Source organism: Pongo abelii, chromosome 3 (assembly GCF_028885655.2).
Source record: "Pongo abelii isolate AG06213 chromosome 3, NHGRI_mPonAbe1-v2.0_pri, whole genome shotgun sequence".
Lineage (NCBI taxonomy): Eukaryota > Metazoa > Chordata > Mammalia > Primates > Hominidae > Pongo > Pongo abelii.
In genome coordinates, this window is record NC_071988.2 from 134501829 (window position 1) to 134526211 (window position 24383).

The 24383-nt window shown below is 42.0% G+C and overlaps 1 protein-coding gene and 1 pseudogene across 1 annotated transcript in view; both read left to right on the forward strand.

Annotated features, from left to right (window-relative positions):
• The window catches only part of ANK2 (ankyrin 2), a 683465-nt gene that overhangs the window by 33213 nt on the left and 625869 nt on the right, over positions 1 to 24383 (forward strand). The gene's annotated exons all lie outside the window — the stretch shown is intronic.
• LOC129058883 (large ribosomal subunit protein eL32-like) lies at positions 5016 to 7632 on the forward strand (annotated as a pseudogene).

A 24383-nucleotide genomic window follows, 5' to 3' on the forward strand; every position in this document is an offset into this window, starting at 1 on the left:
CCTAAAGTGCTGAAATCACAGGCCTGTGCTCAGCCAGAGTAGGGATTTTTAATTGTAGCAGTCAGGTTCTTGAGTTCATGGCCATAAACTCTTTGCAATGTTGCTATTGATTGCTCCCAAAGAGGTGTTCTCTCCTTACAGTGTTTTCTACAAAACAGAATCTAGCCTCACAATTGAGTGTTGGGATGCACTTTTAGAAGTCATCTACTTGGGTCTTCACCAACACCAAACAATGTGGTCTACCCTGGACTAGAAAGAGCATGAATCTATGCTTCTAAATAACACTCAGTGTTTCAGGCTGGGCGTGGTGGCTCACGCCTATAATCTCAGCACTTTGGGAGGCTGAGGTGGGCGGATCACGAGGTCAGGAGTTTGAGACCAGCCTGGCCAGCATGGTGAAACCCCGTCTCTACTAAAAAAAGGGCCAGGCACAGTGGCTCACACCTGTAATCCCAGCACTTTGGGAGGCTGAGGCCAGTAAATCACGAGGTCAGGAGTTCAAGACCAGCCTGGCCAAGATGGTGAAACCCCGTCTACTAAAAATACAAAAAAATTAGCCAGGTGTGGTGGCGGGCACCTGTAATCCCAGCTACTCCGGAGGCTGAGGCAGAGAATTGCTTGAACCCGGCAGGCGGAGGTTGCAGTGAGCCAAGATCCCACCACTGCACTCCAGCCTGGGCGACAAAACGAGACTCCCTCTCAAAAAAAAAAAAAAAAAAATTAATTAATTAATTAATTAAAATACCAAAAAAAAAAAATTAGCTGGGGATGGTGGCATGTGCCTGTAATCCCAGCTACCAGGAGACTAGGTAGGAGAATCGCTTGAACTCAAGAGGCAGAGATTGCAGTGAGCCGAGAACCAGCCTGGGTGACAAAACGAGACTCGGCCTCAAAAATAATAATAATAATACATAAAAAATAAATAAATAATACTGTTATTTATATCTCCCTGAGACTTGGATTCCTACCCTAAGTATAAATAATTGGGATATGATTATATATGAAGTGCCTCCCACATGTAAAATCCTAGTTTAACCAAAGCCTATCCAATTCTGCTTCTTCGTCCTGGTATTTGGAGGTCCTGTATCTGCTCCATATGTAGCCCATAGCTCTACTAGTGACAAAGCATTAGTTCATGAGTAATTTTACTCTAGTTATTTCATACATGTACACATTTTTTAATAGAAATTATGTAAGTTTTATACTAATAACTTACCATGACTTTGCAAATTAGACTTCAAGCTTCTGCAGAAACTGTTTTTTTCACTGATACAGACCCAGCATCTAGCTCAAATTAAACATTTGTGGAATGAATTAAGGAAATTTTCTTCAATTCAATTCAACAATTCAACTTTGATTCAAATCAACAAGAATTAACACTGTAGCTATAGGTTAAATATATTGCATAGAAAAGAAAAGGAAAAACTGAAGACAGAGACCAATTTTGTTTGTTTGTTTTTTGAGACAGAGTCTCACCTTGTTGCCCAGCCTGGAGTGCAATGGTGTGATCTCAACTCACTGCAACCTCCGCCTCCTGGGTTGAAGCAATTCTCCTGCCTCAGCCTCCCAAGTAGCTGGGAATACTGCCGCCCACCACCACGCCCGGCTGATTTTTGTATTTTTAGTAGAGACGGGGTTTCACCATATTGGCCAGGCTGGTCTCGAACTCTTGGCCTCAGGTGATCCACCTGCCTCGGCCTCCCAAAGTGCTGGGATTACAGGCGTGAGCCAACACATCCAGCTAACAGAGATTACTTATATGATGTGGTGTGTGTGTGTGTAAAATACATATTTGCACATATATATGCATAGATATCTGTGGAAGGAAACAGAAGGAATAGTAACATTGATTTCCATTAGAGATGAAAAGTGTGAATTCAATTTTAAGCCTACTCACAGTCTCTCCTTAAGAGAACAAGATGCCTACTTTCTAATCTTTTGGAGAAGGAACTGAGCTCCCTAGCTGGCTCACTGATGGGACTTGACAAGTGCTGAAAAATATTATCTTTAGCTTGGTGAGTAGTGGGGACATTTCTGCTATTCCCTCTTTTTAGTTAAGTTCAGGGCCAAAATGTATTCTTGGGATGGCTTAGAACCTTTCCTTTTCCTGTGTCCAGAGTCATTAATAGTCAAAAACTACTTATTGGAGAAAGTATACTGTGAGGATCCCTGTTAGGGGTGTATAAAATCAATGAAAGGAAAGTTGCCTGCTATCAAGTAGCTGGAATCCCCACGTTGGTGAGATAGAGGTGGGTTCCTCATCATTTTTCTTTCGGGATTTCAAGAAGTGGTTCTCTTGTATTCTGATGCCACATATAATAACAATTTATATCATTAAATGTTTTCCCATTATCAAAAGATGTTCGTGCTTATTTTTAAAACAGAAATAAGAAGTAATACAGAGAAAAAGACAAAAGTCTTCCATTGTTTTACAACCCAAAAATAACCACCATTTTTGGGAGACATTTGTTTCCATTTTTACTTTTATAGTATTTTGTTGGTGTGTGTAGGAAGTAATCTGGGCGTTTTGCCCAGTTTGGTTTAATTTATGTTTATTTGTGAAGTGTCTTAGATTGCATTACACTTATTAGATCATTACTGTTATTAGCTGTTCCTAATGATACATCATAATGTGATCTTATCAATCTAAAATTGAAGCAATAAAAAGTTCATTCCCTAGAGCAATTGCACATGTTGCCTCAATTATGAAGAAATGATACACACTGGAAATATAACTCTAACTTCAGTGAATTTAAAATTCTGGCCAAGTGAGGTGGCTCATGCCTATAATCCCAGCACTGTGGGAGGCTGAGGTGGGTGGATCTTTTGAGCCTAGGAGTTTGAGTCCAGCTTGGGCAACATAGTGAAACCCTGTCTCTACAAAAAGTACTGAGGTGAGAGGATCGCTTGAGCCTGGGAGGCAGAGGTTGCAGTGAGCTGAGATTGTGCCACTGCACTCCAGGCTGGGTGGCAGAGAGATACTCTGTCTCAAAAATAAATAAAATAAAATAAAATAAAATATAAAATTCCCTGGATGTGGTTCTTTAAGCATTTCTTCTCTGTGCACATTGCTTAAGTGTTGAATCAGACTGGGTTCCTTCATATCCCCCAATACATTGCAGCCTCTTCCACCTCCCCAATTTTGCTTATCTCTTCATCTTCCTGTCTCTACCTGTCAACATTCATCATCTTCAAGGACTGCCACCCATCTTCCCACAAGGGGGCTTTCCTTGTTACACTGATGTCAGTCACATGACACCAGTGAATCTTTCATTTCCCCAAACCACTGAAGTATTACTCTCTGTACCATTCATGGGGTATGTATATTCTATTTCTTTTTTTAAATGTGGTTAAAAAAATATAGAATTTATCAACTTAACCATTTCTAAGTGTACAGTTCAGTAGTATTAGGTTTAATCATGTTGTTCTGCAACTAATCTCTCAAAATTTTTCATCTTACAAAATTGAAACTGTGTACTCATTGAACAGCTCTCCATTTCCTCCTCATCCCAGCCCATGGTAACTACTATTCTTTATATTTCTATGAATTTTTCTACATAGGTGACTCATATAAGTGGAATCATTCAGTATTTGTCTTTTTGTGATTGGTTTATTTTATATAGCCTGTTATATTTGTAGTCTACTTAGGTAGACTATAATTTACATAGTCTATGTTCCCAGAATCCTATTCTTTCTTTTAGGTTTCAGAACAGAAATAAAACCCATCTATGACAAGTGCCTTTCAATTAAATCACTATATTTCTATAATCCCTTGCCTAACTTAATAACCTAATAGCTGCTAAATTTATCTTAAATTTAAATTAAAAAACAGAACCAGGGCCGGGCGCGGTGGCTCACGCCTGTAATCCCAGCACTTTGGGAGGCCCAGACGGGCAGATCGCCTGAGCTCAGGAGTTTGAGACCAGCCTGGGCAACACAGTGAAACCCCGTCTCTACTAATACACAAAAAATTAGCCAGGCATGGCAGCCTGCACCTATATAGTCGCAGCTACTCTGGAGGCTGAGGCAGGAGAATTGCTTGAATTTGGGAGGTAGAGGTTGCTGTGAGCTGAGATTGCTCCACTGCACTCCAGCCTGGACAACAGAGCAAGACTCCGTCTCAAAAAAAAAAAAAAAAAAAAGAACCATAAAGTTTTAGAGGATTTAACAAATCAGTTCTCTAATATTACAGATGAGGAAATTGAGTCCAGAGAATCAGGTATACAGAAGCATGTGGCAGATAATTTTTCATTCCCCTTCACAATGGCAGATTTCAGACATCTGCCACTCAGGGAAGAGATTTTTTGTTAGGCATTTCCTTGCAATCACACTATTTCAGTAGGTGCTGCATGTGTGGTAAGGTTAATGCTCATTCTGCAAATCCTTTTTAGAGGTAACATTCGTGACTATCATTTTTCTCCTAAACACTGGTTGGGGGGCTGTCATGTAGTGAGATTGCTGATTGCATCACTAGACCACTAGTCTTGGAGGAGCTCAGCTGAAGCTGGAGAGAAAGAGAATGGAAATGGAGAGAAAGAGAAATAGTGACAGTAATTCTCCCTTGAAGGAGCACAATTACTGCTGTTCTCATGACTGGCTTTGGTAGTGGTAAGTAGTGGTGGTGGTAGTGGTGGCTTTTTTTCAGAAAGTCCCTCTAGTGTTTTTAAGACCTTGGGCTCTGAAGTTGCATGGTTTGAGTTCAAATTCGGGCTCTGAATCTTGCTCAGTGTGTGACTTTGGCCTGATTACTTCCTCTCTATCAGTTTCATTGTCTATAAATTGGGGATAATATGTTTAGCATATTGCTATGGTGAGAATTTATGCATACAAAGTGCTGGGTACATGGTAAATAGTTCATATTCACAAACATTAGTTATTTTTCATAATGAAAAGAAAAATGCTAACACTCTATAATGCTTGATTTAATAACATATTAGACGATTGTATGTCCAGGAAATATATAAGTTCTCTCTGTAAATCTGCTGCCTTTCATTGCAGCAAATCTTTGCGTATACATGCACATAGAGCGCATGGTTTGTATTTTATTTCTATGAAATGTAAATATCCACCTATCCTCTATCTCAATTGTCAGTTGCTAAATAACAACCATTCCAATGTTCAGGGCTTTAAAACAGTAGCTATCATTTATTTGCTCCCAATTCTGAGATTTGTGCAGGACTTGGCAGTTTGCTCCACATGGCATCAGCTGGAGCAGCTTGACTGGGGTTGGATGATCCACTTCCAAGGTGGCCCATTCACATGACTGGTACATTGGTGCTAGTTGGTGGAGTTTGATGGGAGAAGGGGTTCAGTTCTTGCTCAGCTGAGTTCCTCAGTTCTTGCTGCCAGCTGGGTTCTTAGTTCTCTTACATGTGGCCTCACCATATAGATGACTTGGGCTTCTTCCTGGCTTGGTAGTCGAAGGAGTTGGACTATGTATGTTAGGATTTTCTTCCATTTGTACAAAAGGAGGAAGCTCAAGGTTTCTTAAGACTTAGGCCTGGAACTGGCACAGGGTGACTTTAGCTGTATTCTATTGGTTAAAATGTGTCAGATTCAAGAAGAGACTGCAGAAGGATGTAAATAGCAGGAGATTTGGTTCATTGGGGTACATCAATAGAACAAACTACCACACCATTCATCTAACATAAATATTTAGCAACCTTGATGTATAAGAGAATACTCATTTACTAATTCCACAATTATGTACTGAGGATCTGTCCTGTGCCCAGGTTTATAGTAGGCACTGTGGATACACAATTGAATAAGACATGAGGCCGGGTGCAGTGGCTAACACCTGTAATCCCAGCACTTTGGGAGGCCAAGGCGGGCGGATCACCTGAGGTCAGGAGTTCGAGACCAGCCTAGCCAACATGGCAAAGCCCCGTCTCTATTTAAAAAGTACAAAAATTAGCCGGGTGTGGTGGTGGGCACCTGTAATCCAAGCTACTCAGGAGACTGAGGCCAGAGAATCGCTTGAACCCGGGAGGCAGAGGTTGCAGTGAGCCAAGATTGCGCCACTGTACTCCAGCCTGGACAACAAGAGCGAGAGTCCGTCTCAAAAAAAAAAAAAAAGACATGCAAGATCCTTGCCCAGGTGGAATATACATCAGGTAATTAAGCAAGTGATTTCAGTAGTTCCTTACTTAACAGGTGCTGTGAGAGTAGTAAGGGCTATATGCTGCAGGTAGCTAGCAGGAAACTTAACCTAGTCTGCAGGTTCAGGAGAGTTCTGAATTGTGAGTTAAAAACTACATTCTAGCTCTTCCTCTGGGCTGCCTACAGAGGTGGCAGCCATCTCCTCCTCGGCATCACAGCTGCCCTCAGACCCCTTGTGAAGCCCAAGATCACTAAAAAGAGAACCAAGAAGTTCATCCGGCACCAGTCAGACCCATATGTCAAAATGAAGCGTAACTGGTGGAAACCCAGAGGTATTGACAACAGGGTTCATAGAAGGTTCAAGGCCCAGATCTTGATGCCCAACATTGGTTATGGGAGCAACAACAATGACAAAAAGCAAACAAACAAACAAACAAAAACAAAAAACAAAGCACATGCTGCTAGTGGCTTCTGAAAGTTCCTGGTCCACAACATCAAGGAGCTGGAAGTGCTGCTTATGTGCAACAAATCTTACTGTGTTGAGATCACTCACAAAAACCAAGAACCGCAAAGCCATCATGGAAAGTTCTGCCCAGCTGGCCATCAGAGTCACCAACCCCAAGGCCAGGCTGCGCAGCAAAGAAAATGAATAGATAGCTCATATGCACGTTTTGTGTTTAAATAAAACCGTAAAAACTGCCAAGAACACTAAAACAAACAAAAAAACTCCTACATTCTAGAAGAGTCCAATGTAAGGAGAGAAGCAGAGTTAAAATAGGCAAAAAAGTCTGATTTGTCTGGATATTTAATGGTTTGATGCACTTAGAAGCATGCCACTGCGCCCAGCTGGAATGAATGCTTTTAAAAGATATTTCTAGGCCAGGCTCTGTGGCTCATGCCTGTAAGTAATCTCAGCACTTTGGGAGGCCGAGGCAGGTGGATCACGAGGTCAGGAGTCAAGACCAGCCTGGCCAACATGGTGAAACCTCGTCTCTACTAAAAATACAGAAATTAGCCGGGCGTGGTGGCCCGCACCTGTAATCCCAGCTACTTGGGAGACTGAGGCAGGAGTTTCACTTGAACCAGGGAGGCGGAGGGTGCAGTGAGCTGAGATTGTACCACTACACTCCAGCCTGGGTGACAGAGCAAGACTCCATCTGGGAAACAAAAAGAGATCTCTGCCCACCCATGTTATGCTGAATTACCAATTTCCTGATGTTCCCTTAGATGGGGGAGGGAGAAGCAATTTCCTCCTTGCTCCCCTCCTATCACTCTCTGATAAATCTGTGTTGTGCTCTTAGCTTTGTCAGTGTAGAGCTAACTTTTAATACTAAAAGAAATAAATATTTAAAGACCAAGACCAGGCTAGGCAACATGGTGGAAACCCATCTCTATTAAAAATACAAAAGTTAGCCAGTCTGCAGTCCCAGCTACTTGGAGGCTGAGGTATAGGATCTCTTGAGCCTGGGAGGTCAAGGCTGCAGTGAACTGTGATCACACCACTGAACTCTAGCCTGGGCAACAGAGCAGAACCCCGTCTCAATAAATTTTAAAAAATAAAATAAATAAATAAATAAATAAGTAAATAAATAAAATAATAATAAAGTTAAAAATCTTTGTTGCAGGCGGGTTCTTCTAACCTATTTCCATTTCCAAATTCTCCACATCAACCTGGTCTTTCTAAATGTGGTTAGCTATCAGTATTTTAGTTAAAGTTCTGTTCTGATGAGGAAAAAAAAAAAAGAGGAAAAGCAGAGAAAAATGACCATTATCAAAGAGTCAAAAGTATTATTCTCTTTTTTATTAGCATTATTTATTTATTTTTATTTTTACTTTTTTAGAGACAAGATCTTGCTCTGTCTCCCAAGCTGTAGCAGTGGTGTCATCATAGCTCATTGTAACCTTGAACTCCTGGGCTCAAGCAATCCTCCTACTTCAGCCTCCAGAGTATCTGGGACTACAGGTGCATGCCATGCCTGGCTAACTTAAAAAAATTTGGGGCGGCTGGGTGCGATGGCTCACACCTGTAATCCCAGCACTTTGGGAGGCTGAGGTGGGTGAATCATGAGGTCAGGAGTTCAAGACCAGCCTGGCCAACATGGTGAAACCCTGTCTCTACTAAAAATACAAAAAAGTAGCTGGGTGTGGTGGTGTGCGCCTGTAATCCCAGCTACTCAGGAGGCTGAGGCAGGAGAATTGCTTGAACCCAGGAGGTGGAACGCAGTGAGCCGAGATCTTGGCATTTCACGTCAGCCTGGGCTACAGAGCAAGACTCCGTCTCAAAAAAGAAGAAAAAAAAATTTTGTAGATGCCAGGCACAGTGACTTACGTCCGTAATCCCAGCAGTTTGGGAGGCCAAAAGTTCGAGACCAGGCTGGCCAACACGGTGAAACGCCATCTCTACTAAAAAATACAAAATGAGCCGGGCGTGGTGGTGGGCACCCATAGTCCCTGCTACTCAGGAGGCTAAGGCAGGAGAATCACTTGAACCCGGGAAGCAGAGGTTGCAGTGAGCCGAGATTGCACCACTGCACTCCAGCCTGGGTGACGGGGTGAACTCTGTCTCAAAAAAAAAAAATTTTTTTTTTTTTTTTTAGGAACAGAGATCTCACTGTGTTGCCCAGGCTGGTCTCTAACTCCTTGCCTAAAGTGATCCACCTGTCTCAGCCTCCCAAAGTGCTGGGATTACTGGTAGGAGCCACTATGCCTGGCAAAAGTATTATTCTCTTAATGGATATTATCACATATTACAACCATAGTTTTTCTAGCAACAACTGTTTATCATGTGCTTCTATATGCAGAGATCCAGTTTTGCCTTCTGCACCTAGGCAGAAATTCTCAGGAGAAAGAGATTAGGTCAACTCCCTTCGATTCATTGAGCTGACTATTTCTGCTAGGCTTTTCTCTAACCAATAGGCTTCTTTCCAGCAAGCCCAAGCATCCCTTCAGTTGGCTCTCTTCAGAGAGCTCCCTTTTCGTTGCATAGCCATCCTGACAAAGCAAAGCCTGCTCTGTCCATGCTGCCTCTTAGGGCTGGACCTGGGCAATGTGGTCAGGATCGATGGGCCCTCTTTAGCGATAGGGTGGCAGAGCAGTCAGTCTGTCATCATCATAGTCAGTGCTTTTATGCCTGTGTCCATACAGACGCCTAGTGTAAGCATTCCTCGTCAATTTTGTTTTGGGTATAACTAAAACTTTTTGTTTGTTTTTCTTTCCACTTGGATTTCATTATTCTTCATTTGAAATGACCGGTTTGTAAATCTTTAAAATTGGCATTGGGTTCAGGGTAAGGTGTGGTGGCTCATGCTTGTAATAGTTACTGGGGTGGCTGAAGTGGGAAGATTGCTTGAGCTCAGGAGATAAAGACCATCTTGGGCAACATAGTGATACGCCGTTTCTTAAAAACAAACAAACAAACACAATAAAATTGGCATTGGGTTCAAAACCCTTATCAAAGCATTCTTCTGATTTATTGATATAAACAATTATAATATAGTACTGTTTCAGTTACCAGATGTTGAGTACTTGGCGCCTTTATTTGAACAGGTTACTGTTTAGAGAAGAGAATGCGCACTTAAATAAAACAAGGCTGGGAGTGGTGGCTTGCACATGTAATCTCAGTGCTTTGGGAGATTGAAGTGGGAGGACTGCTTGAGACCAGGAGTTCAAACCAGTCTGGGCAACATTTGCAGCCAAATTTTTTTTAAAAAATTAGCTGGGCACGGTGGCATGTACCTTAAGTCCCAGCTACTTGGAAGGCTGAGGCAAGAGGATCTCTTGAGCTCAGGAGGTCAAGCAGTTCACTACTGCACTCCAGCCTGGGCGACAGAGCGAGACTCTGTCTCAAAACAAAATAAATACTAAAATAAAATAAAAATAAAATACGATAAGTGCTACACAGACTTGGGGAAGGCTTCACAGAGGTGAAATTCACTGTGTTGGCACAGTGTCTTCAAACTTTTCACTGAATTCTATGTGTGTGTGTGTGTGTGTGTGTGTGTGTGTGTATTAGGAGGGCTATGGAGTTGGGTGAGTGGAGACACACCCTAGATAAGATTGGTTAAGGTAGGTTGTCAGAAGGGCCTTGTTTGCCTTGATAAGGAGGAGTTTGAGCATTATATTTTAGACAATGGTTATCCATAATAGATTTGCAAATAGAGGAATAACATAATCAGATTTACTTTGTTTCTTTTTAAAAGAAAGTAAAACTAAAACTGAAGAAAAGTCCCCTAAAATGAAATGCCAGATAATCCAAAATTCCATTACAATCATTTATAAACAGGTTTTAGGGGATTGCAGTCCTCATTCCACATCTTCTTTTTTTTTTTTTTTTGAGACAGAGTCTTGCTCTGTTGCCAAGGCTGGAGTACAGTGACATGATCTCGGCTCACTGCAACCTCCGCCTCCCGGGTTCAAGCAATTCTCCTGCCTCAGCCTCCTGAGTAGCTGGGATTACAGGCACCCACCACCATGCCCAGCTAATTTTTGTATTTTTAGTAGAGATGGGGTTTCACCATGTTGATCAGGCTGGTCTCAAACCCCTGACCTCGTGATCCACCCGCCTCAGTCTCCCAAAGTGCTGGGATTACAGGCGTGAGCCACCCCACCCGGCCTCTCATTCCACATCTTCTGAGATCCGTCAGAACTACCAAGTCAGACCAAGGCCCAAATGTTGACTCTGATACTTGGCATGAAGAATATGGAATTTTAATCTTCTTCAGACTGTAAAAGAAAATCTTTTCCTATATTAGCTCAATACAGTGTGTAGTCAATGACGGAGTTATTAGTGAATTAGCTTCTTCTACAGGCTGACCAGATTAATGGTGTTTTATATAACCTTTCCTTTTTGGGGACAGAAACATGAAAGTGCGGGCAGTTTACTTTGGCTGATACCTGACAATTTCATTATGGTAGAATCCTGAATTACTTGCCTTGTTCATTCTTTTAATTATTATTTACATGTTTTCTTTCAGTTCTACAATATTGGTTTTTAACATTAAAAGAAAATATGTCTTTTATAGTTCTCTCCTCTAAAGATAACTTCCTTATATGTATATTGCTTAAACTAATACATGTAATTAGGTTGGTGCAAAAGTAATCTCGGTCTTTCTCTCTTTCTTTCTCTCTCCTTCCTTTCTTTCTTTCTTTCTTTCTTTCTTCTTTCTGTCTCTCTCTCTCTTTTCTTTCCTTTTTTTTTTTTTTTTTGAGACAGAGTTTTGCTTTTACTGCCCTGGCACGATCTTGGCTCACTGCAACCTCTGCCTCCCAGGTTCAAGCAATTCTCCTGCCTCAGCCTCCCAAGTAGCTGGGATTACAGGCGTGTGCCACCACACCCAGCTAATTTTTTTGTATTTTTAGTAGAAACGGGGTTTCACCATGTTAGCCAGGCTGGTCTCGAACTCCTGACCTCAGGTGATCTGACTGCCTTGGCCTCCCAAAGTGCTGGGATTACAGGCGTGAGCCACCATGCCTGGCCTCTTTTATTTTCTTTTTTTTTCTCCACCCAGGCTGTACTGCAGTGGCGGATCCAGCTCACTACAACCTCCGCCTGCCGGGTTCATCCAATTCTCCTGCCTCAGCCTCCCGAGTAGCTGAGATTACAGGCATGTGCCACCATGCCTGGCTAATTTTTTTTTTATTTGTTTTTTTAGTAGAGACGGTGTTTCGCCATGTTGGCCAGGCAGGTCTCGAATTCTGCCCACCTCGGCCTCCCAAATTGGTGAGATTACAGGCATGAGCCACCAGGCCCGGCCATTTTGGCCATTACTTTCAATGGCAAAAACTGTGATTACTTTTGCACCAACCTAATAGAGGTATATTATTCTGTAGCTTTTGTTTCTGATTGAACATCTCAGATAAAATAGCTCACATAGATAGACTTAATGGATACAGAATATTAGACTTCATGAATAATTCTACTCTGGGAGATTTCCATTGTTTCCAGTTTTTCACGTTACCTGTAATATTTCCTTAGGATATGATTTTTTTTTTTTTTTTTTTGAGACGGGGTCTGGCTCTGTTGCCCAGGCTGGAGTGCAGTGGCATGATCTCAGCTCACTGTAGCCCCCGCCTCCTGGGTTCAAGCAATTCTCCCACCTCAGCCTCCTGAGTAGCTGGGATTACTGGGGCGTGCCACCACACCAGGCTAATTTTTTGCATTTTTAGTAAAGATGGGGTTTTACGATGTTGGCCAGGCTGGTCTCGAACTCCTAACCTCAGGTGATCCACCCACCTCAGCCTCCCAAAGTGCTGGGATTACAGGCATGAGCCACCACGCCTGGCCAGGATAAGATTTTAAAAGTAGAATTTCTGGATCATACTAGAGCATCTTGAATTTTAGTATATGTTGTCAAATTATCCTCTACAGTTTTGGCACAAATTTGTATTCCCACTTACAGAATATGAGAGTACCTGCTTTAGCAAATACTTGCCAACATTAAGCTTTTTCTCTCATTTTTATCTTTCCCAATATAATCATCAAAAAGCATTCAGTGGATTAACATGTATGTCTTCATCTGTCATCAGGTTAAACATATTTTTGTAAATTTATTAACCATTTATATTTCCTTATTTGTGAATGTCTGTTGACAGTCTTTGTCATTTTCTATTGGTGTTTTGCTCTATTGATTTGTAAGCCCTTTTTCTCTATATGTCATATGTAATCAAGTAATTTTTTCTCAGTTGGACTGTAATCCTTTGAATTCATTTATCATATTTTTTCTTTACTATTTGTAAGCAGGCAGTCAATTTATCAGTCTTTTTCTTCCTTCATTGGTTACTTCTTCCTTGACTAATTCTAAAAGAAAAGTATTACGTACATTCACCTATTATGTAGGTCATAACACAAACACATCACATAAACACATCAAACATAAATTCCGACATAAAAACTATCATTCTTTTTAAATCTATTTTCATTTTCTTACTTTTTTATTTTTATGGGCACATAGTAGGTGCATATGTTTATGGAGTATATGAGATACTTTGATATAGGCATGCAATGTGTAATAATCACATCAAGGTAAATGGGGTATCCATCACCTCCAGCATTTATCCTTCTTTTGTGTTACAAACAATCCAATTATGCTCTTTTAGTTATTTTTAAATGTACAATAATTTATTGTTGTCTGTAGTCACCTTGTTGTGCTGTCAAGTACTAGATCTTTTTTTTTTTTTTTTTTTGGAGACAGAATTTCACTCTTGTTGCCCAGGCTGGAGTGCAATGGTGCGACCTCGGCTCACTGCAACCTCCGCCTCCTAGGTTCAAGCGATTCTCCTGCCTCAGCCTCCCAAGTAGCTGGGACTATAGGCACCCACCACCATGCCTGGCTAATTTTTGTATTTTTATTAGAGATGGGGTTTCTCCATCTTGGTCAGGCTGGTCTCGAACTCCTGACCTCAGGTGATCCTCCTGCCCTGGCCTCCCAAAGTGTTGGGATTACAGGTGTGAGCCACTGCGCCCGGCCCCAAGTACTAGATCTTATTCATTCTATCTAAATATATGTTTGTATCCATTAACTATCCCTACATCTCTCCCTTCCCCACTGGCTGCCCTTCCTGGTCTCTGATAACCATTTTTCATTCTATTTCCATGAATTCAATTGTTTTAAATCATTCTTGTTGTTGTTGTTGTTGTTGTTGTTTTCAATAATCCTGTCCTCTCACTCACCTACCATCCCCTTCTATCAGCCCTTTAAAGGAATCCACTATATTTTCAATTCTATAGTGGCTCTTAAAGAGATTTTGGAAGTTCTTAGACAGGATTACATATATTTAGGATGACAATTAAATTAGCAAGTATGGCCAGCTTTTATTGATCATCAAAATGTACAAGAACTAAAACAATTGAAAAATTATATTAATCTTGAGTAATTTTCTAAATATATTTAAAGAGAACACTGTGTATGTTTAATTTCTATTAAAACTGCTTTCTTAGTGCTTACATATGATACAAACAAAAAAAAGTTCAAATGTTGTTGGATTGTGGTGGTAGAGTTATCTTGGGGGTTAGAAAATGCCTAACCCAGCTACTCAGGAGGCTCAGGCAGGAGAATCGCTTGAACACGGGAGGTGGAGGTTGCAGTGAGCTGAGACTGGACTACTGCACTCCAGCCTGGGCAACCGAGTGAGATGCTGTCTCAAAAAAAAAAAAAGACAGAAAAAGAAAATGCCTTTTTGAATACAGACCTCCTCTTAACTTGCATAATTTTCTGGATAAAGAAAGCTGTCATTATTTTCTTGTATTGAAGTGATACAGATGATGTGCTCCTCAGCTTATCACATGTTTTAGTGTTAAATAATATTTGGTTTCATCTGCAGATTTGTAAAATAGAAACAAACAGTTAACACATTAATCTAAAGAAATGTCTTCATTTTAATAACTTCAAAATAGTTTTGAATTATGTATTAACTTACATTTTAATCATGCATAATAGGAAAGCTGGATGAAGCTTATTAAAATTATTCCTTGACATATTCAATGATAAAAAAAGACATGCTTTTGTGATTTTTCTGCAAATACTTCAGATATATTCAAATATCCAATTTTAAGCAGTAGAACTAAGGCTGTATAACTGTGGTCACGCATTTACAAAATCCCTAAAACAAATTTCAATTTGTATTATATTATTTCAGGAATTAAGCACAGTTAACAATGGTATCAGACTCACAGCAGATGACATTACCTTTGCATTTTTCTGAAAAAAAAGGGAGCAACACCAACCTTATCTCTTAAGGTTGAGGAATTCTTAACAGCGTAAGTCATAATGAAGAGTATCAACATCCTGAGGTGACACATTCTTTACCCAAAACTCTGTGGGGATTTTCAAAGTGGGAGATTCTTTTGTGTCTTTGAAACCAGGCAAATCAAAGGAATTTATTTTAATCTGGCTTAAGTCTAGGCCAGTGAGTGGCACTAATAAGGAACAAACACATTAGCACCAAAAGGAAATGATCATTAGAAAAGAAATCTTAATCTGTTCATAGCCCACAGGCTGAGATCTCCAAAGCCTTGTCACTGGACTTTAAATGTAAAAATCACATTCAAATGTGTAAAATGATAATGTACAAGAATATTTACATGTGAAAATTGGTGGTTTATGTGCATAATTGGTTAGCTGAATACCTTTTTGTTGGGAGTAGGGGGTGGAGTTCTCCTAGGAACTCTTGAGCTTGTGAAAGAAAAAGGAAGAGAAAAGTTTTATGTGAAAGCACTACATTTAAGAGTGGATTCATTTTTCAAATTGAAAGTTAAATATTAAGTTCTGACAATTAAGCAAATTGGTTCTGATCTGATTTATTTTAATGGTGGTTCTCTAATTTCTGGTTTTACTTTCTGGAACATCAAGAAAATTGAGAATTAAAAGAAGGTGGGAAAGAGTGACAGGACAGGAGTAACAGAAGACATTAAATACCAGACTTTAACCCTCCAGTATCCTAGGGTTGGAAAGGAGAAATATTGTGAGATAAAAGTGAGAAGTTGGTAAGGATTTCTGAATATGTGATAACTGCTGGCGTTATCAAAATAATCCTAGCAAAATGGGTTTATAGTTTTCTATTCTAGAGAGTTCCTTGAAATGTCATCAGATGTATATTTACTAATTTTTTTCATTGATAAAAGGATTTGGCTATCATCCTAGAATATAATGAGTTCTACATTAGCTATTGAGATGTAGTAAAAGCTGTTTTCATACATTTTTTGTAAGGCATCCTTCAAGTGATTCAATATCTGCAGTGCATCAGGAAAATGTGGTGATTAATATTGTATGATGCAGAACACGAAGAGCTCTTCTTTCAATGAGCTACCTTAGGCAAAAAACAAAGTTTTAAAATCTGGAACTGAGCACCACCAAATGTGCCTATACAGACAAACATGCTTACCATGTAATAATTGTTATACAGCAAATTAAAGTGGTCATTGTGGGTTTTTTAGAGTAAATATGGCACAAATGAAAAATCAAATTCAGGGTCCTCAAGCAGTGGTAGATCTAATTCAGTCTTGTTAGACTTGAGCCTGCTGTGGAAATGTAGAGAACATCCTCATAACAAGCCTAATGGAACATATTTCTTTTAGGAATGTGAGTGACCTGGTGTCCTTAATTCCTGGAGAGGTCTAGCTCAATGACATATTATTTTCACCTTTACCTGCTTTTTTTTTTTAGCATGCTTTATGTTTATCTCATGGTTAACCTATAAGGCTATGCTAATTTTATGCACAGACAGCACATTCCTGTTTGACCTTATTTCCCTTCCTCTAACTCCTGCAGCTGTTGGGCCTAAAGTTCCTCACAGTGTAATTTTGTGCTGGATGTCGTCTGAGAATGGATGAATCCAAGATACTCAAATACATATTTTATGGTCCCCTGAGGCAAGGCAATTGAGAACCAGTTGATTGGAGGACATTTTGAAACACACCCATGCTTTTAAAATGCTTTGAATTATTGGAAACAAGAATTGCAGATATTCAACTTAGTAAACAGCAGCTGGAGGTAGAGGTTGTCCTTTAAAATAAAGTCAGTGGACGGACCTATGATTTTATTTATTTATTTATTTATTTATTTTGTAGATGGAGTTTCGCTCTTGTCACCCAGGCTGGAGTACAATGGTGCAATCTCAGCTCACTGCAACCTCTGCCTCCCGGGTTCAAGCTATTCTCCGGCCTCGGCCTCCTGAGTAGCTGGGATTACAGGCGTGTGCCACCACGCCCATCTAATTTTTGTGTTATTAGTAGAGACAGGGTTTCACCATGTTAGCCAGGCTAGTCTTGAACTGCTGACCTCAGGTGATCCACCTGCCTCGGCCTCCCAAAGTGCTGGGATTACAGGCGTGAGCCACCGCGCCTGGCCTGACCTATGATTTTAAGTCATCTTTGATCAAGCATGCATCCTTCTACGCTACCTGTACATTGAGCAGTTATCACCATCTGTAATGTTACCAGTGATATCATTGGTAAAGTATGGGAGGAAAAGTCTGAGTCTCAAGAGTAACATGCATGTAGGGGTTTCAAGTCTCTGGTGGGAAAAAATGTCTTGAATGACTTTGTACTCAGGCATAAAAATAGATCCATAGATATTAATGGCAATCACTTGTTTATGGACCCAACTTTGGAATTTTGGGAGGAAAGTTATATTCAGAAAATGTATGGAAACTCATGAGCTCTTTACTCCAAAATTTTTCAGAGTCAGCAGTCACCAACCCTGGAGGGCTTATGAGAGAGATGGTCTCCTACTGAATAGTTACTGGATTGAGAACAGTCATAGCAATGTTTCCTAGGATTGTACCATGATGTTTGTGGAAAGTGATAGATAATAATGAAGCAAATTTTAGACATTGAGATTTATCATAGAACATAACAGTTACTAAATTTTGGGATTATCTCATTATCTAGCTGTAGGTAACTTCTTTTGTTTGTTTGTTTTGAGACAGAGTCCTGCTCTGTCACCAGGCTGGAGTGCAGTGGCACGATCTTGGCTCACTGCAACCTCCACCTCCCAGGTTCAAGCCACTCTCCTGCCTCGGGCTCCCGAGTAGTTGGGATTACAGGCGCCCACCACCACGCCCAGCTAATTTTTGTATTTTTAGTAGAGAAGGGGGTTCACCATGTTGGCCAGGATGGTCTCGATCTCCTGACCCCGTGATCTGCCCGCCTTGGCCTCTCAAAGTGCTGGGATTACAGGCGTGAGCCACTGCCGCTGGCATCTGGCTGTAGGTAACTTCTAACACATTTTCTTACATACTTTTTTTCTTCTGAGACAGGGTCTCTGCTGTCAGGCTGGCGTGCATTGGTGCAATCACGGCTCACTGGCTGGGTGCAGTGGCTCACGACCGTAATCCCAGCACTTTGGGAGGCTGAGACGGGCAGATTGCCTGAGCTCAGGAATTTGAGACCAGCCTGGGCAACAGGAGGAAACCCCATATTCACGAGAATCACTTGAATCTGGGAGGTGGAGGTTGCAGTGAGCCAAGATCGCCCCACTGCACTCCAGCCTAGGCGACAGAGTGAGAGCCTGTCTCAAAAAAAAAAAAAAAAAAAAGAATGTGATATTTTATTTTTACATACCTTTTCTATGTTTAAATATGTTTAGATACACAAATACTTACCATTGTGTTACGCTTGTCTGCAATATTCAGTATAGTAACATGCTGTACAGTTTGTAGCCTAGGAGCAATAGGCTATACTGTTACGGGAAAGGGGTCCCGATCCACAACCCAAGAGAGGGTTCTTGTATCTCGTGCAAGAAAGAATGAGAGGCGAGTCCCTAGAGTAACGTGAAAGCAAGTTTATTAAGAAAGTAAAGGAATAACGGAATGGCTACTCTATAGGCAGAGCAGCCCCAAGGGCTGCTGGGTTGCCTGTTTTTATGGTTATTTCTTTCCTTTTTTTTTTTTTGAGACACAGTCTTACTCTGTCATCCAGGCTGGAGTGCAGTGGCGGAATCTTGGCTCACTGCAACCTCCACCACCTGGGTTCAAGCAGTTCTCCTGCTTCAGCTTCCCGAGTAGCTGGGATCACAGGCACGGGCCACCATGCCCAGCTAATTTTTGTATTTTTAGTAAAGACGGGTTTCACTATGTCGGTCAGGCTGGTCTCGAACTCCTGACCTCAGGTGATCCACCTGCCTCTGCCTTCCAAAGTGCTAGGATTACAGGCGTGTGCCACCATGCTCGGCCTAGACGATTTAACAAGGTACAGAAACGGAACAAAGAAGGAAGCAGCCACCTCTCCAGTAGCTATTTAATGCATCATCATAACCCAGTTTTCCTGCTTCTCTATCCCTAAATTCTTATGCTACATGGTACTGTCTCCAGTCCCCAAAACCAACCCCAACCTCTCCCTCCAAGGAAATGTGGGAGTGTAAAAGGTGACCAGGCTTGCAATATGAAGGAAAACTGTTAGCATTTACAATGCCATATACCAGCAGCAAGCGACCCGTGAAAGAGAAGAAACACTCGGCCCTGAATTTTTAAAATATAGTAGCACAGTTAACAGCACTGGAAATCAGAAAGCTGCAGTCCAGTCCTGGCTCAGCCATTAGCTAGCTAAAGGACTAGGCAAATATGTAAATCCATGAGGTTAGACTAAAAGGCGACTTAAGGCACTGCCAGTTTGGTGATTCTAGAACTTTTCATAACAGACTTCACTAAGTTCAAGGAAAGACGATATCATTGTGGGCAGGAAATGTCAGGGAAAACTGTGTGGAGGAGCTGTGGATTGGATTAGGCCCTAAAGGATGAGAAGGATTAAGTAGCAGGGGGGAAGGGATGGAATTGGAGGGGGAAGGGGGAAGCAGAAGGAAACAGCTCTAACAAAAATGTAGGAACAGGAATGCACCCAGAGATATGCTAAGGTGTAGAGGGAGTTCCCACCAGATGGCAGAGATCTTATCTCTAAGGTAGGAAATGAGATCCAGCTGCATAAAGAATCCCAAAGGAGGTGTTAAGGACTTAAGAAGTGGGGGAAATTTTTGGACCATTTCTTATAGGGGATGTGGAGGATGTGCTGGAGTCTCAACAAGGGATGTTGCAGCACAGCTGGGAAACCCTTTTAGTGTAGCCTGTGAAATGTTAGTGAGTAGATTTTACTGATTTTACTATCAGTACAAAGAATAGGGAGAAAGTAGCTTGGAGCATGCTCTGGTGTTTTTGCTAGCATTCCCAGGACTTATTAACCAAGGGTAAATGACCACTGAAGCCAGTAGTTATTATACACATGGCACAACTTGATCCCCACTCCCAGAAATTAGAGGTTTTTTATGAGAAATTCAAGGGAGAAGAGAGTCCATATTCTCCACCGGACACTGTGTTAGGAGGCTCACTCTGGGCTCCTTGTCCTCACTGGATTACTGACATCACTCTCTGCTCTTTACCATTTGCTTCAACTCCATAAACCCTCCTTGAGAGATGTGAGTAGATGCCTGTGCAGGGCAAGCACCCCACTCACCCTGTCCCTGGGCTGGGGACAAGGAGGAGGCAAGAGAGCAAATCTGGGGCATTAAATGTTAAGCAGCAAGTGCCTCTTCTTTCTAGTTCAGTCCTTTTTCTCCCCCTCCTCAGCTTTTGTTTTTTGTTTTTTAGAGACAGGGTCTCTCTCTGTCTCACTGGCTGGAGTGCAACAGCAGAATCCCAGCTCACTGCAGCCTTGACTTAGTAGCTGTGCCTATAGACACATGCCACCAGGCCTGGCTAATTTTTTTTTTTTTTTTAACTTTTTTTGAGGCAGGGATCTGGTGATGTTGCCCAGGCTGAGCTCAAGCAGTCTTCCCACTTCTGTCTCCTAAAGTGCTGGGATCATATGCCTGAACCACTGCACCTTGCTCTTCTCTCCCCACCTCTTTGTTTGTTTGAGACAGAGTCTCTCTCTCAGTCACCCCAGGTGCAGTGCAGTGGCAATCGCTGCAGCCTCCAACTTGTAGGTTCAAATGATCCTCCTGCCTCAGCCTCCTGAGTAGCTAAGACTACAGGCATGCACCACAATACCTGGCTAATTTTTGTATTTTTTGTAGAGAAGAGATTTCATCATGCTGCCCAGGCTGGTCTTGAACTCCTGGGCTCAGGTGATCCTCCCACCTCAGGTTCCCAAAGTGCTGGGACTACAAGTGTGAACCTTTGCGCTGGCCTCCCACTCTTCTAAGCAAAACCTCCTAGCTATGCTGCCTCTATGACCACCACCCTTCGTTTCATGAATATGCTGTTCAGGAACCTTACAGTAAGTCTGGTCTCTCCCTCTTCCCAGGTCTCCATCCCATATTATTTTCCTCGAGCCTCAGGCCATTTCCTTCAGAGAGCACATAGGTGCCTCCCAAAGCCTCACCAAGGTGCTTCTCCCTGACTCAAAGAATGAGTCTTGCTTCATCTGCTGATATGGAATAAATGTGCAGGCAGGTGGTAGAAAGAGTTTTGGAGAAATCTCCAAATCATAGATATTACAGTTGAGCGGACTAGATAGCTGGATACATATACAGCCATGCGTCACTTAACAATAGGAATACATTCTGAGAAATGCATCATTAGCAATTTCATAATTGTGCAGACACCATAGAGTGTACCTACACAAACCTAGATGGTAGAGCCTACTACACACCCAGGCTACATGGTATTGTCAGAGGCATTTGAACCAGAGCAACTCCATCTTGAACAGGGGCTGCGTAAAATGAAGCTGAGACCTGCTGGGCTGCATTCCCAGAAGGTTAAGGCATTCCTAGTCACAGGGGGAAATAGGATATTGGCACAAGATACGGGTCATAAAGACTGTGCTGATAAAGCAGGTTGCAGTGAAGAAGCCAGCCAAAACCCACCAAAACCAAGATGGCCATGAGAGTGACCTCTGGTTATCCTCACTGCTACACTCCCACCAGGACCATGACAGTTTACAAACGCCATGGCAATGTCAGGAAGTTACCCTATGTTGTCTAAAAGGGCGAGGCATGAATAACTCACCCCTTGTTTAGCATATAATCAAGAAATGACTGGCTGGGCATGGTGGCTCACCCCTGTAATCCCAGCACTTTGGGAGGCCAAGGAGGGTGGATCACTTGAGGTCAGGAGTTTGAGACCAGCCTGGCCAACATGGTGAAACCCTGTCTCTACCACAAATACAAAAATTAGCCAGGCGTGGTGGCACACGCCTGTAATCCCAGCTACTTGGGAGGCTGAGGCACCATAATCACTTGAACCCGGGAGACAGAGGTTGCAGTGAGCTGAGATCATGCCACTACACCCCAGCCTGGGCCACAGAGTGAGACTCTGTCTCAAAAAAAAAAACTTATATTATTGCATGGGGATATATAAAACAGCTTTCCAGTTGTTCACAGGTTCTCTCTTCCACTAGACTGTGAACAGCTTGAGGACAGGACAATTACTATGGCACGTCCTCTGCCTGGCATAGTAATTAGTCCCCAGTTAACGTTGGTTCACCTGCACTGAAGCCAAAGCCCCTTTCTGGGCCCCGGTTTCCTTTTGCCATAAAATAAAATATTTGCACCAGATGATTTCTAACATCCTTTCCAGTTCTAACATCCTATGGTTGATTTGAAGCTTCTTATAAATCAAAAGCAGAGGTAGCGAACTGTTAGCTTGTGAGCTGAGTTGGGTCCACATTGTTTTTGTTGTTTGTATTGTTATGAGTTTTTTTTGGGGGGGGGGTGCTGTATTATGTTAAAAACTTTTAATGAGTTCCAGGGGCTAAAAGTCTTCATATTAAAGTACAGATTTTTAGCTTATCTCCAAAAAACAGGGCCCACTGAGCCTGCTTTCCCTCAGGCAGCCATTGGCTAGAGCATTCTCATGTGGCTGCCACCTGCAAACTCAATTTAAGGTCCCTGTTCCCCCATCTCCAGGCCACAGTATATATTAAGTTTATAATCCCTGCTCTAAAGTTGCCCAGGAAAACTTATTAGCAAGTGAGGCAGTAGAAGGGAGAATGAGGAGGTCATGTGAAGAGCGGACATTTGAGGAGATGAAATACTGGAAGAACACATTCTAACCTAGTAACGGCGGTCACCTCTAGAAACAGAGACAGGGGAGGAGGGAGAAAGATGAAGATTTTTTACTTTTTGACCTCAAACTCTTATATCCTAATAATCCACCAGTTGGGAAAATCCCAGATGAAGATTTAAAGGCATATCATCTTAGAAGTAGCTAATATTTCTATTGCCAGGGTTTAAAGTCTGATAGTGGACCACTGTATATGCCTTTTGGCAAGAATGACTTCCTGCCCTGCTTCTGCACCTCAATGCTGCCCCCCTCCAATCCCCTAGGCCCCATCATTAATTTATCAAATAAATTGGATTGTCCTGTGTCAAGTTTCACATTCTGGATATGTCTCATTGCTTTCTTGTGTTGTTTAACTTGTTTCACTGTCCTGCCACACGTTTTTAAAGACTGAATTATGACCTTTCCAGTGAATTAGTTAACTGGTAAGGGCTTCATGGAACTGTATTGTCTCACGTGTCCGTGTGAAGAGACCACCAAACAGGCTTTGTGTGAGCAACAAGGCTGTTTATTTCCACCTGTGTGCAGGCGGGCCGAGTCCGAAAAAGGAGTCAGCAAAGGGTGGTGGGATTATCATTAGTTCTTACAGGTTTTGGGATAGGCGGTGGAGTTTGGAGCAACGTTTTGCAGGCAGGGGTGGATCTCACAAAGTACCTTCTCAAGGGTGGGGAGAATTATAAAGAAACTTCTTAAGGGTGGGGGAGATTACAAAGTACATTTATCAGGGTGGGGCGAAAACAAATTACAATGGTGGAATGTCATCGGTTAAGGCTATTTTCACTTCTTTTGTGGATCTTCAGTTGCTTCAGGCCATCTGGATGTATGCGTGCAGGTCACTGGGGATATGATGGCTTAGCTTGGGCTCAGAGGCCTGACATGTATCATGCCAATAATAATAGAAATGTTTTGTTTTTTTTTCCTTAAGCAAGTCAAGTGAAGCAGTGGGAGTGGAGAAGGAATAAAGAAATCTGTAACTGGTTATAATCAATTAGTTGTAAACACCACTGCACTTGGACTGGCTTTATTATTATTATTATTATTATTAAGACACAGTCATTGGCCGGGCGCAGTGGCTCATGCCTGTAATCCCAGCACTTTGGGAGGCTGAGGCGGGCAGATCACGAGGTCAGGAGATCGAGACTATCCTGGCTAACACGGTGAAACCCCGTCTCTACTAAAAATACAAAAAATTAGCCTGTCGTGGTGGCGGGTGCCTGTAGTCCCAGCGACTCGGGAGGCTGAGGCAGGAGTATGGTGTGAACCCGGGAGGCGGAGTTTGCAGTGAGCCGAGATCGCGCCACTGCACTTCAGCCTGGGCGACAGAGCCAGACTCCGTCTCAAAAAAAAAAAAAAAGACAGAGTCTCACTCTGCTGTCCAGGCTGGAGTGCAGTGACTTGATCATAGCTCATGGCAGCCTCAACCTCCTAGACTCAAGTGATGGAATGGTCTTCTAATGTCAGAAGGATTGAGTTTTGGCTTTGTTTTCTAGAACTGAAGACTGAATTAGAACCATTTATTCCCCTTCTTTCATGCAACTCTCAGAACATTTAAGAGGACAACTTGAGACAGGAGGATCATTTGTTCCTAGGAGTTCAAGGCCAGCCTGGGCAACATAGCAAGATTCCATCTCAAGAAAAAAAAATGCAAATAAAAACAGAACAACAAACAAAGAAAACAGCCTGGCTCATGGGGATAATACGGAGCAAAATGATCTGTTGCTCAATCCTTCAACCTCGTGTATTACTGAATTTTGCTCTGCAATACACTGTGTGCTCTAATTTATTTGACAATATTT